This window comes from Maniola jurtina, chromosome 6 (assembly GCF_905333055.1).
Source record: "Maniola jurtina chromosome 6, ilManJurt1.1, whole genome shotgun sequence".
Lineage (NCBI taxonomy): Eukaryota > Metazoa > Arthropoda > Insecta > Lepidoptera > Nymphalidae > Maniola > Maniola jurtina.
Genome location: NC_060034.1, coordinates 6,156,113 through 6,167,562, shown reverse-complemented (window position 1 = coordinate 6,167,562; position 11,450 = coordinate 6,156,113). Strand labels below are relative to the sequence as shown.

Genomic DNA, 11,450 nt, shown 5'->3' with positions numbered 1-11,450 from the left:
ATTGCGCGTGTAAGCACATTTTTTATGCACGTATACACGTGTCCTCACTCACATCTCAAAGGAGTGTAAACGCATCTATAAATTCGTATATGTGCGAGCTGTTAATTCATTGAAACCCATTTACTACAGACTAGCCCACTGGTTCAAGCGTTTACGCCGACGCGCGAAATGTAGAGCGCGTGTAAACGAGTATATGCCAAAAATGCGCAAGAATATACCAAACGCAAATTGTACGAAGAACAAACTAAAATGGGAGTAAATTAAATAACCTATATTATTGTTATATGACCGGCTGTGTCTAAAAAGGGCTTTAACAATATCGAGGATTAAAATATCCATCATCATCATCTACAGCTTTTGGCTGAAGCTTTTTGACTTGTACGACATTAAAACATTGATAAAGGACGATTCAGACGACATATTGTGTCATATACAACCTTAATGCATTTCATAAATGTTAAATATGATACCTGTCGTTTGAATTGACCTCTAAAGAAGCCCCTATCTTGACTATGAATTATTCCAGTTCCAGAATTATTCCATTCCCGTCGATGCAACCGTCATTGGATTGGGACGTGTATGCCCGCGCTATGTTTCAGCTACGCATTGCTCGGGTAATGGAACTGTCGGCCGATCGGTTCTTGTCTATAATCCACCGAATGAGTTTATTATGAGCACTGCCCACTAATATGTAGATTCGCTTGGATATGTTCAGATAAACACTAAATTTCAATGGTAAAGTGGAATGTGTCCAACTTCTTGGCCTTTATTAACGAGCAATTGTGATGGTAAGATGTTTCGAGGAATTTTTTCCTTATAAAGAAACAATATTAGCTACACTGTCGTATTAGGCATCTTTACCTGTAAGGCGAATCTTTTTGTCTGAGCGTACTAAAAAACTAGACGAAAGTAGAAATCTAAACAGTCAGACATTGTTCAAATTGTGTAATGGATTTCATAATCCTGTACTACACTGAACACTACCATACTACTACTACAACAACTATATCCATACTAAATTACTATCACGACTTCATCTGCGTGGATTTAGGTTTTTTGAAACTCTTTGATTTTCATGAATAAAGAAAAGCCTAAGTCCGTCTCCGGGATACAAGCCATCAAAATCAGTTAAAAATCGGATGGGCCGTGAAAAGTTAACAGATAGACATACTTTTACATTTTATATTTATATTAGGATGGAGTAAAAAAAAATCTTTTTAATATAGAAGAAATTCTTATCTTGAATTCATTTTGTAATGGATGCTAAATCTTATTTTTCCATATCTATTTTACGAATCAATCAAAAAATGTTTCCAATTTTCCTTGAGAGGCCTACCAAGTCATTGCACCAAGGCATACACGTCATCCGATCGTATTTAATAAGTTACAAAGGCTGTAATTATCGAGGATGGCCCCGTTTGGTTTTTTATAGGGCTTTGTGCGAAGATGTCTCTATTTGCGATTTTCTAAGGTGTGGGCTGGCTAAATGTTATTTGACGACGGTATTGTAAGCGCCTGTGGCGCTTTTGTTAAGTTTTGTGCTCGAATGTATCACTCCCACAATTTTATCATTCTTTGCGAATTCACTTGCAGGAAGAAGGCTAGGTAGATGATGGATGGGCATCGCTTTTATATCATTGAAGTGTATGCGTTAAGTTATATGGCTCTGGGGAAACATTAAGCTATACGTGGGTTCTGGATGGTAATAAAATGTATTACTAAGGTAATAAACTAAATAAAGACGTTAGGAATTCTGTACAGAATTGTATAGCAAAGCCGCGACAGCTTAGTGTATTAATCAATTGCATTGCGATGTCTCCTATTGTACTACAACATGAGAACGCAACTACTTCATTTGCGTGGCTTTAGGTTTTAAAAATCCCGTAGCAACTCATTGATTTTTAAAGATAACAAGTACTTAGCTAAGTCATTGTCAACAATAAGTCGCATTGTTTCCAGTATTTCACATTTAAAATAAATTAGCAGGTAGACCATACAGAATCAATGGGACAGAATTAAAAATATGAATTACTTCTCAAAGGCGACATAGAGTCTATTAAACTCAAGTTTAGCGCCTGCGTCAATGGGATGATTGAAGGCCTCTAAACAATCCATTCATCCTCAATAGCCTGGCCCACATTCCTTGTGTAATCTTTTTACAGCACAATGAATGCCACAATGGACGTTTGCCCATTGACTGTTTAAAATATCGAGCCCCATGTAGTTCTAAATTAATGCAACTTTTTCAAAAATTCACTGAACGCACACCGCCCAAGGTGCTTACAGACTTTTCATTGTGGAGCAAAGAAAATTACAGTATCTATTTTAAACTTAAAGCCTTAGAGTATATTTTTGGATAAAAGGCTAAGTCAGTGATAGCTATTGCTGCTGGTTCTGAGCTTTGTCGTGGACACAAATACCATAAAACATGCGTTGTTTCGTGATGTTGAAGGAGTGTAATAAATTTACCTTGCGCATTATGTTAAGCTTTGAAAGTGGCACTTGACTTAAAGAGAATTTAATAGATTTTAAAGTGAAATTCTCAAAGATGACCATTCAGGATTGAAATCCACTTTTGTTGAGTAATCCATATCCATACTAATTTTATAAATGCGAATGTATGTCTGTCTGTTTGCTAGCTTTTAACGGACCACCTGTTTCACCCATTTTAACGATATTTCGTACAGAGATAGCTTGCACCCTAGGGACGAACATAGTCTAAAAATCAAAGAGTTCCCACGGGATTTTCAAAAACCTAAATCCTCTCGAATGAAGTTACGGGTATCATTTAGTTTGAAATCTAGCTTAGAAATAATACCTTCAAAGCTTTCGTAACACGTAATAATAATTATTTAATAAAAATATGTACGTCGTACTTATTTTACTTGATGTCAAAACTTTACAGTAACAAAAAGTGAACTTTGGTTAAATTTAATGTAAAAATTAAGTAGAAACTAGCCATCAGCTTTTAGTATTCAGTCTTTTAAAATTGTAAACTTTCATTGTAGGTAGTGCCTTTATTTACCTATCTAACTAAAATAAAAACAAAATCTATGCAGTAGTCTAGTGGTTTTGAATCGTCACACATTATTGGTCAATGTTAATTCAACGGCACGTGTATAAAGTTCGAACTACTCGCCGCGTTTTCGAAAAAATCATATCCCAGGTATCAACCCAAAAAAAAGCATAGGGGTGTGTTCCCTATTCATTTTTTTGGTCAGGTGAGCCTTATAAAGAGCCGCGGGACCCTATCGGACTCATTCATTACCTCGCCGTCGAGTACGTTGGAACTTCAAAACTTTGTTAACTCTCTGCGTTCTTAAATACGAAAATGCTTCAGAGTAAAAATTACGCTATGGCCTATATGGCGCCTTATAAGAACGAGTCGCCGAAATTCGTCCCTATTGCACCCAACCCTGAAAAAAATATGGATTGTACAGTGACACGAAAATACACATATAAAAATAATTACACAGGAGCACAAGCAGCATCTATTGCGAGAAGGAATGCTCGTGAAAGGAATCGGGTGAAACAAGTGAACGATGGTTTTAACGCGCTAAGGAAAAGGTTGCCTGCAGCGGTCGTCAATGCTCTATCCGGTGGTGCGCGCCGAGGATCAGGGAAGAAGCTGAGCAAAGTTGATACTTTGCGAATGGTCGTGGAATATATAAGGTATATGGAACGTTTAATAGACGAAAGTGATGCAACCTTGGGCGTTACAAAAAAACCAACGCTCTTATGAAAACTTCTTTATGTGAACTCGATGAAGGAATTTTTGGTGGAAGAAATTCGCCGTACTCCGACTCTGTGCCTTCACCTGCTGATTCTGAATGCTCTTCTGGTGTTTCTTCGAGTTATTCTGCAGCCAACGATTGCTATACCAGTAATTATTATAGTGAAACCAATCCTGTAAACGATAGTGAACTATTAGACGCGATTACATGGTGGCAACAAAAGTAGGATTAATTCACTTAGATCAATTGTGTATATCTAGTCTTGCGTGTAAATTATTGTTTTTATTTAGTGAAAATATATATATACAATCATAATATAATCTGGCTGTGAAGATAATATATTTTCGTATCTACTTATATGCTAATTTGTAAATGTGTAAATATGTATTTAAGTACTATTAGCGTAAGCGTAGAATAGGGAAAGAATAAAATCAAAATAAATAATGATGACATAAATTTTAGTTTTTTTTTTAAAGCTAAAGTACTTGAGCCAAGTTTTTGATAAGATACATTGCCACAATATACAAAATCGAGTAGAATAATTGTCACTTCGGTTTTATTTTGTTTGCAACACAATGTGGACTACTATCATACATATTATTATTGTTGTAAACAACGACTCTGTACTATATACCTACTGTAGGACGAATCATTCGGAATAAATTTCTTAAACTGGACATTTTCAAGTAAAGATTTTTATATAAACCTGTGAGGATGACATTGCCACTGTCGCAAATAAAATAACCATAAGCCTACGTTGTCGTATTAGTTTACAAATTGCGAAAAACCAAATTAAATTTAAATTTCGCGGGCAGGCCAGTCTCATGCCCCTTAAGAGCTGCAACTCGTGTTATTGTATTAATTTTGACTGTTTCATAGAACGCGATTTAGTTATAGTAGAAAAAGTAGTTATTGATCATAGATTAAAGAACATTGATTTTTTATTACTAAAGTCAATGATAATAATCCTTCTATAGGTACTAATTTAGTTCAATGGCTGTAAAATGAGTGCTTAACTAAATTTATGTTTTTCAGTTTTCAAATGAAGTAAGTAGTGATAAAATGTATCAGCAGAAATACTTTAGTAATTAAAGTCCAATCTACAATGAACAGACTAATTGATGAAGAACACACACTGCGCTATTTAAACATGAACATTTTTTAATTATTTTAAATACTTGTAAAGGCGTAACCCGTTTACAGTTTTACTAGTATTAATACAGAAATTGATTTAATGTCCAATGTAACAGGCGTTTCAATATGCCTGTAGCTCTATATTTTATTGATAGAAGTCAAAATATTTTTCATATTTATTATTCTGTCCTAGTTATTTATGTTTGCTTAAGTAGAACGTAATCTTTTTTTGTCAAACACTAGATGATGCCCTTGACTTCATCCGCGTGGATCTAGGTTTTTTAAAAATCCCGTGGTAACTTTTTGCTTTTCCGGGATAAAAAATTGCCTTTGCCAATTTCCGGGACGCAAACAACCTCTGTACCAAATTTCATATAAATTGGATATACGGATGAGCCTTAAGGGACCTGGGGGAACTCTTTAATTTTCCGGGATAAAAAGTAGCCTATGTCCCTCCCAGGGATGTAAGCTAACTCTTTACCAAATTTCATCACAATCGGTTAAACTGTTACACTGTAAACTGTTTTTGTGAAACAGACAATATAGGCTTCTATTTATCCCAGAAAAACAAAGAGTGCCCAAGTGAATTAAAAAAATCTAAATCCGCGGAAACGAAGTAGGGAGCATTCTAGTTATTTATAAATTTTAAAATTGCCTCTGCCAGGAATCGAAGTCGGGGTTTTCCACTTATAAGACCACATCGCTCGTGAAATAATGTTGCTAATTCTGTTGTACACAAGCTGTAAAACTAAATTCACAGGTACATCTAGTACCTACTTATTATATTTTTCTGCAGGAAGCATTATGAAAGGGATAGTAATATTTTTAACCTGCAATTTAATTAAGAGATTATGTTCAACAGGATCAACCACATTTGTAAAAAAAGTATCGTAATTTTTTATGCAAACCAAAACTATATTTTCTTTCTTTTGTTTTCAAAGTGGCAAGGTCATCAGTAACATGATTATTAACAACAAGTAAAAAAGTGAAAGCGTTTCATATATTTAAGCGAGCTAGCGATACATTTAACGCATAAACTGCGGTCAAAATGTATGTTACAAGTAACCGCAACAGTAACACGTTAAGTATATATGTATTTTGATACAGTTTGGTTCTAATTAAACCACATGAGTTAACTCGCACAAGATATGAACTGCAGGCAATTAAAACATGAAATTTGTTCAATGTTTATTGATACCGTACATTGATAAGGTACATAGTCTTAATTTTATAACTTTAATTAAAGTATTTTACCTGTACTTGACCTACGAATTCCGAAATAAATTTTTAATGTACATATTAAGTACTAGAGCATGCCCGCGACTTCGTCCGCGTGGATTTAGGTTTTTAAAGATCCCGTGGGAACTGTTTGATTTTCCGGGATAAAATGCCTATGTTTTCTTTATTTTTTTTTTGAGAATAAAATTCTTTAACCACATGTCAATTACGGTCGCTTCGCTGCCGATCGATGGTGAAAATTTCGATATTAGGTATATTTTTTTAACCAGTATGACGATTGGAAGTTACATCTAGTAGGTACCTACCTACTCAGCGCACATTAATAACTTTAATTTTCCGGATCCATTTTTTTAATAAAAATTTCAAACTTAGGTACATGTTCTTTTGAGCAGGATCGGATTCTGGTAGTCAATTAAGAAAAAAATTTTTTTTATCCGGAACCGAAGAAGTTTCTAATATAAATTGATAGAATTAGTAGATGTAGGTATGTAACCTACATCTACTAATTCAGCAACCAAGACACAACTCAACTCAATCTTAGAAACAAGCGTTAATAGAAATAGACTGCGTAGGTGCATTCACATTTAAACCTCTTTGGCTTTCCATGATTGTAGCTAAGACTGTCTGACTTGCATAAGAAACAAAATCTTTTTTTTACTTTAAACGTACCTGTATGACATAAGTACTTACTTAACTGGCTCTTGGTTTCAATTTTAATAGAAACTATTAACCAAAGAAAGTGAAAGATTAATTAAAAATAAATCGTATGACCGAATCTATTGTAATGCTTTCAGTACAATTAGTTTTAACAATAGGATTAACAAATGAAAGCTTGGTCAAGTGAAATCGACAAACAATAGTCAAAGAGATAAAAGCTCACCTAAAAGCATTATCGCTTAAACAATGTTTAATTCAATTGTATTTAAATAGTTATATATTTATTTAGATGATTGAGATTAAGATTTTTGAAAATTATTTTTGTTTAATTAAAAGCTATTAAAGCTATCAACATGAAAGACAGTTGTATATAAGTGGTCCAACATATAGAATTAAAAAAAATCGGAAGGTATTTTTAGTTTAGTTAAATTAAAAGGGGGGAAATAAGCGGTTTGATACCAAATGGGGTATCATAATATGAAAGGACTTTATCTATACATTCTAAAACAGTTTTTGATTTATCGTGCAAAATATAAAAAAATACCCCCATTACCTCCAAAGTTTTTAAATCGAAAAGTCTAAAATAATTATGGTTATTATAGAAGTTTATGTCTATTTTACAGGGAAATAAAACCAATGCTCTAACTAGCGTATTTTTTTATGTTAATAATAAAACTCTACAAACAAAGTTTGTTTTGCGGTTTGTTAACAAAAGTGATTCCGTTTTACTTTTTCTGTAGTACGGAATCCTCAGTGCGCGTGTCTAACTTACACTTGGCTTTTTTTTAAATGCTATGGGAACTCTTTGTTTTTTCGAGATATTTGGAGGCTGTGTCTATCTCTGGGATGCAAGCTGTACCAAATCGATAATGCGAATTTGTCAACATGAATAAAGATTTTTCGACAATCCTGTGGGAACTCTTATTTTCTGGGATAAAATAGCCAATAGCCATCCCTGGAATACAAGCTATCCTTATTTATACTACTCATCAAAATCGATTAAATGGATGGACAGTAAAAAGCTAGCAGACGGGCACTTTAGTATTTATAATATTGGTATGGAAGTGTGGATTAAGGTAGTAAAAAGTACTATTAATCCCTATGTAATCCCTCTTTAGTGGTTTATCGTTAACTTTTCGCAAATATCACGAACGGTATAAAGCTCACGTGCCACGTAATAAGATTACGGAATACGGATACAAAGCGGAACGAATTCGATTCGAATTAACAGTTTCCGGAATTTGCCAAAATCACTCTTGTTGCCTTCAAATATTTTTTGCTCCATAGCTAACAAAATAAGAAACGTTTAAGTGCAAAGAAATTTAATAATACTAATCTTCTAAAGTTTATACAGTAACACGATTTGCATTCAGAGTTAACTTAAACTTGAGAATAGTGTAAAAGTCATAAATAGGCAAAACGCAGTGAACGGGAATTTGATCCCGTTTTTAATTACGCTTGTTAGTGAGGTTTCTATCACAATAACGACCATAATCGTAAACTTCAATCTACGATACGGAATAATCTACATCAATACACACAGCTTTTAAGTATCATAAACAATTTTTAAATAAATCTTTACTTCAAAATTTATATTAGCTATATATACAGTAAAATAAAATAATATTTCGCTATTCAGTAAAAATCGTGATGTGATATTTTCTAACTTACAGGCATGAATTTGACTTTTAGGAATAGATCATAATATACATATTGGGAAAATAAATCTTATTTGGAAGCGTGCTGTATAAGTTTAGGTATATTAGGTATAACAAGTGGAGCATAATAAATATCTTACCCACTCAAAATGATAAAAATCTCTATTTTATAAAGTTAAAGAATTTGGTAGAAACTCTGTAGGAATTGAAATATGCTCTACATTTATGTATGATAAAATTCTGTCATTTATAATCGTTAGTTACAGAATCGTTTGCTTTTCGAACGCCGAAGATTTGTGTCTCGAACATAACGATAAAGGATGGTGGTAGATATTATTCGATGCGAACTTCTTTGTCGCTTTATCAGGCCCGCTTTATTCGCACATGTAAATGCATTTAGCTCCCACCTCCTTATCTCGGTGAACACCATTAATCTTGTATAACAATGTCGTCCCAGTGTAACCACATCAGCAACTTAATCAACAATTCTCGAGTATAATTTCAGCACAATTTCGGAGTCCAGATAACTCGATATCGGTGCAAACCTATAAAGACAAAAAGATTTATATCTGCCTTTAATCAAGCCGAAGCAGGTTAATTTAAGAGTTGGAAACGGCTTCCTATATTTTTATTTATAACTTATCTCGTGCCTTCGGAACAGATAATCGCAATGTGAATTTTTCAGCAGCATTCTGCGAAATGATCTCTGCTTAGGGATTTATTCACATTGTGCCAAACAACTTGTATATGGTGCTTTTTTTGGTACTCTTCCAGCATTCTCTATGTTGTTTATCATAACTAAGTTATTTAGACGATACAAAAACAATTGAAGATTTTGAGTCACAAATAGTCGAACACCGAGACGTCTATATTGTGTTCGTCTTTTGTTAAAAGAAAATATGGAAATATTTTTTTAAATTTATAGACTAGCACTTGACTGCAGCCTAAGGTGCTCCATTCTTGCCTAGAAGACGACAATCACTTCTGACTTAAGAAGGTAAAAGTGAAAGGAAAACTGAAGCTGGAAGAGCATTCTATATTTTAGCGGTTCAAATACTGAACGAACGTTAACTAATACTTAAAATTATATTAATATTTTATTTTATTTTATTCCATTACACTTGGTAGTGTAATGGAATAAAATATGAGGGTGGCGGGCTAACCTGGAAGGAGTTTGGTATTTCTACAATGTTTATTTAAAGTGTTTATTTGGAGGCGAATTCGGAACAAAGTTTTGAAAATAAATGTGAATTGAGCCATACATTATGCAGTAACAAGAATATCTCATTTGAAATTAGTATATCCGTGGTAGTTCCGCATAAATATAATTAAGTGACAGACTGGGACATGGGCCGTCGCTTATGCAAATGTTTTATGGCCTCCGCCTCGTCTCCCGTTCACGATTTATAGTACTTATTGCATTCGGTTAGTTACATTGAATGTTATTTGCTCTTCGTGATCGAACATTTGTGACTGTTTGTACAATTCTTGTTTTAAATTGCTTTGATCTTGTACAATACTAATTTGGTTTAGGAAAATCTGAATGTTTCATTATTAAACTCCGTGGATTATTTCCTTTTGATGGTGTCTTTGCCTGACCTAGGTATTTATGTTCCTGTTAGTCCTGGAGATGGTAGGCCAGGACAGCCGATTTGACAGGCTTAGTTAAATAAATGTAATAAAGCATGAAAAACGTTTTTTAATAAATCGTCACAGTTTTTCCTCTCGACTAAGTATGAAGCTTGTATTAGGAATTGTTAAGATACTACCTGGTACTAGATAATAGTGTACCTGAGGCTATAATTTTTTTAATTCAACAAGTTAGCCCTTGATTACCATGTCATCTGATGGGAAGAGAAGATGTAGTCTAAGATAGTAGCGATCTAACCTAGAAGAGCTACAGCAGTTTCTATGTCGGCATGTCTTTGTTGGTAAGGTAGTTACTAAGTCACGGAAACACGCCACTCGACTAGATCAGAGCTTGTTTAGAACTTAACTATGAATTCCCAAACTGTCTTGCTGGAAATTGAACCCAGGACCTCACACTTGTAACACCACAGCGTCAGGGAGGACGTTAAACCAAAAATCCTAAACAAGACCTTGCAACCATCAGCAGAATTGCTTAACCATTCATTTAACCCTGATAGTAACAAGTGTTATCAGCGTGGGATACCATCAGGTCATACAGAACAAAACATAAATTTTAAAAACTGCTGTTCAAAGCCGAGAAAACAATAGTAAATGCAACCTCATAAAGTATATGAAATCGTTGCCTATAGCCTGCGGCTACATGTAGGTAAAGATACGAGTAGTAGACGAGTCTGTAACGAGCGGCAAATATAAATAATGGTCGGATACCGGCTTCCTCTGCCGTCGGCGACCACGTATGTAATGTGTAAGGTCAGAGATAGAGCAAACAATTTTCACACTGCTATTTTCTTATCTAAGATCGAATGTATCCAATCACTACGATCAGTGAAGCTTTTGAATGTATAAGTAAACGAAACGTTATTTGTTATTATATTATGCAGTTATCAACCATATAAATGAACAAATTGGTAAGTGAGTTTGTACTTGAAAATAAAACAGTATTGAAATACTCTAAGATTTTTCATAAAGAACAAAATTTATAAAATATTTTCAACACCAGTTTTGAAATACTACAAAACCATTTTTTGATGATCCGGAATAAGAAAATGTGATATCAATAATTCCGAGGAAAATAATTATCTTGGTACCTACGTATGTGTTGTTTTTTTTTTCCTGATAAAAAGATAATAGAATACAAAGAAATAGAAATATTCTGTGGAATTATTTGAAAGAAAAAGGTGTAATGCATCTGTCGAAAACTGGAAGCTGTTACAAAATCCAATTACCACTTATAATTAGGCGTACCTATAACGCAAGCGTGCCTACTTGACCGCAAATCGTAAAGTATTGCATTACGCACAGAAATATTATGAATGACTGGCGATATTCGATATGATCTACGAACGTCTGAAAGTATGGAATATAATTAAAACTAAAA

General features: G+C 34.0%; 1 pseudogene; it reads left to right on the top strand.

Annotated features, from left to right (window-relative positions):
* The first annotated feature begins 3,331 nt into the window (after positions 1-3,331).
* LOC123866064 lies at positions 3,332-3,960 on the top strand (annotated as a pseudogene).
* The last annotated feature ends 7,490 nt before the right edge of the window (positions 3,961-11,450 follow it).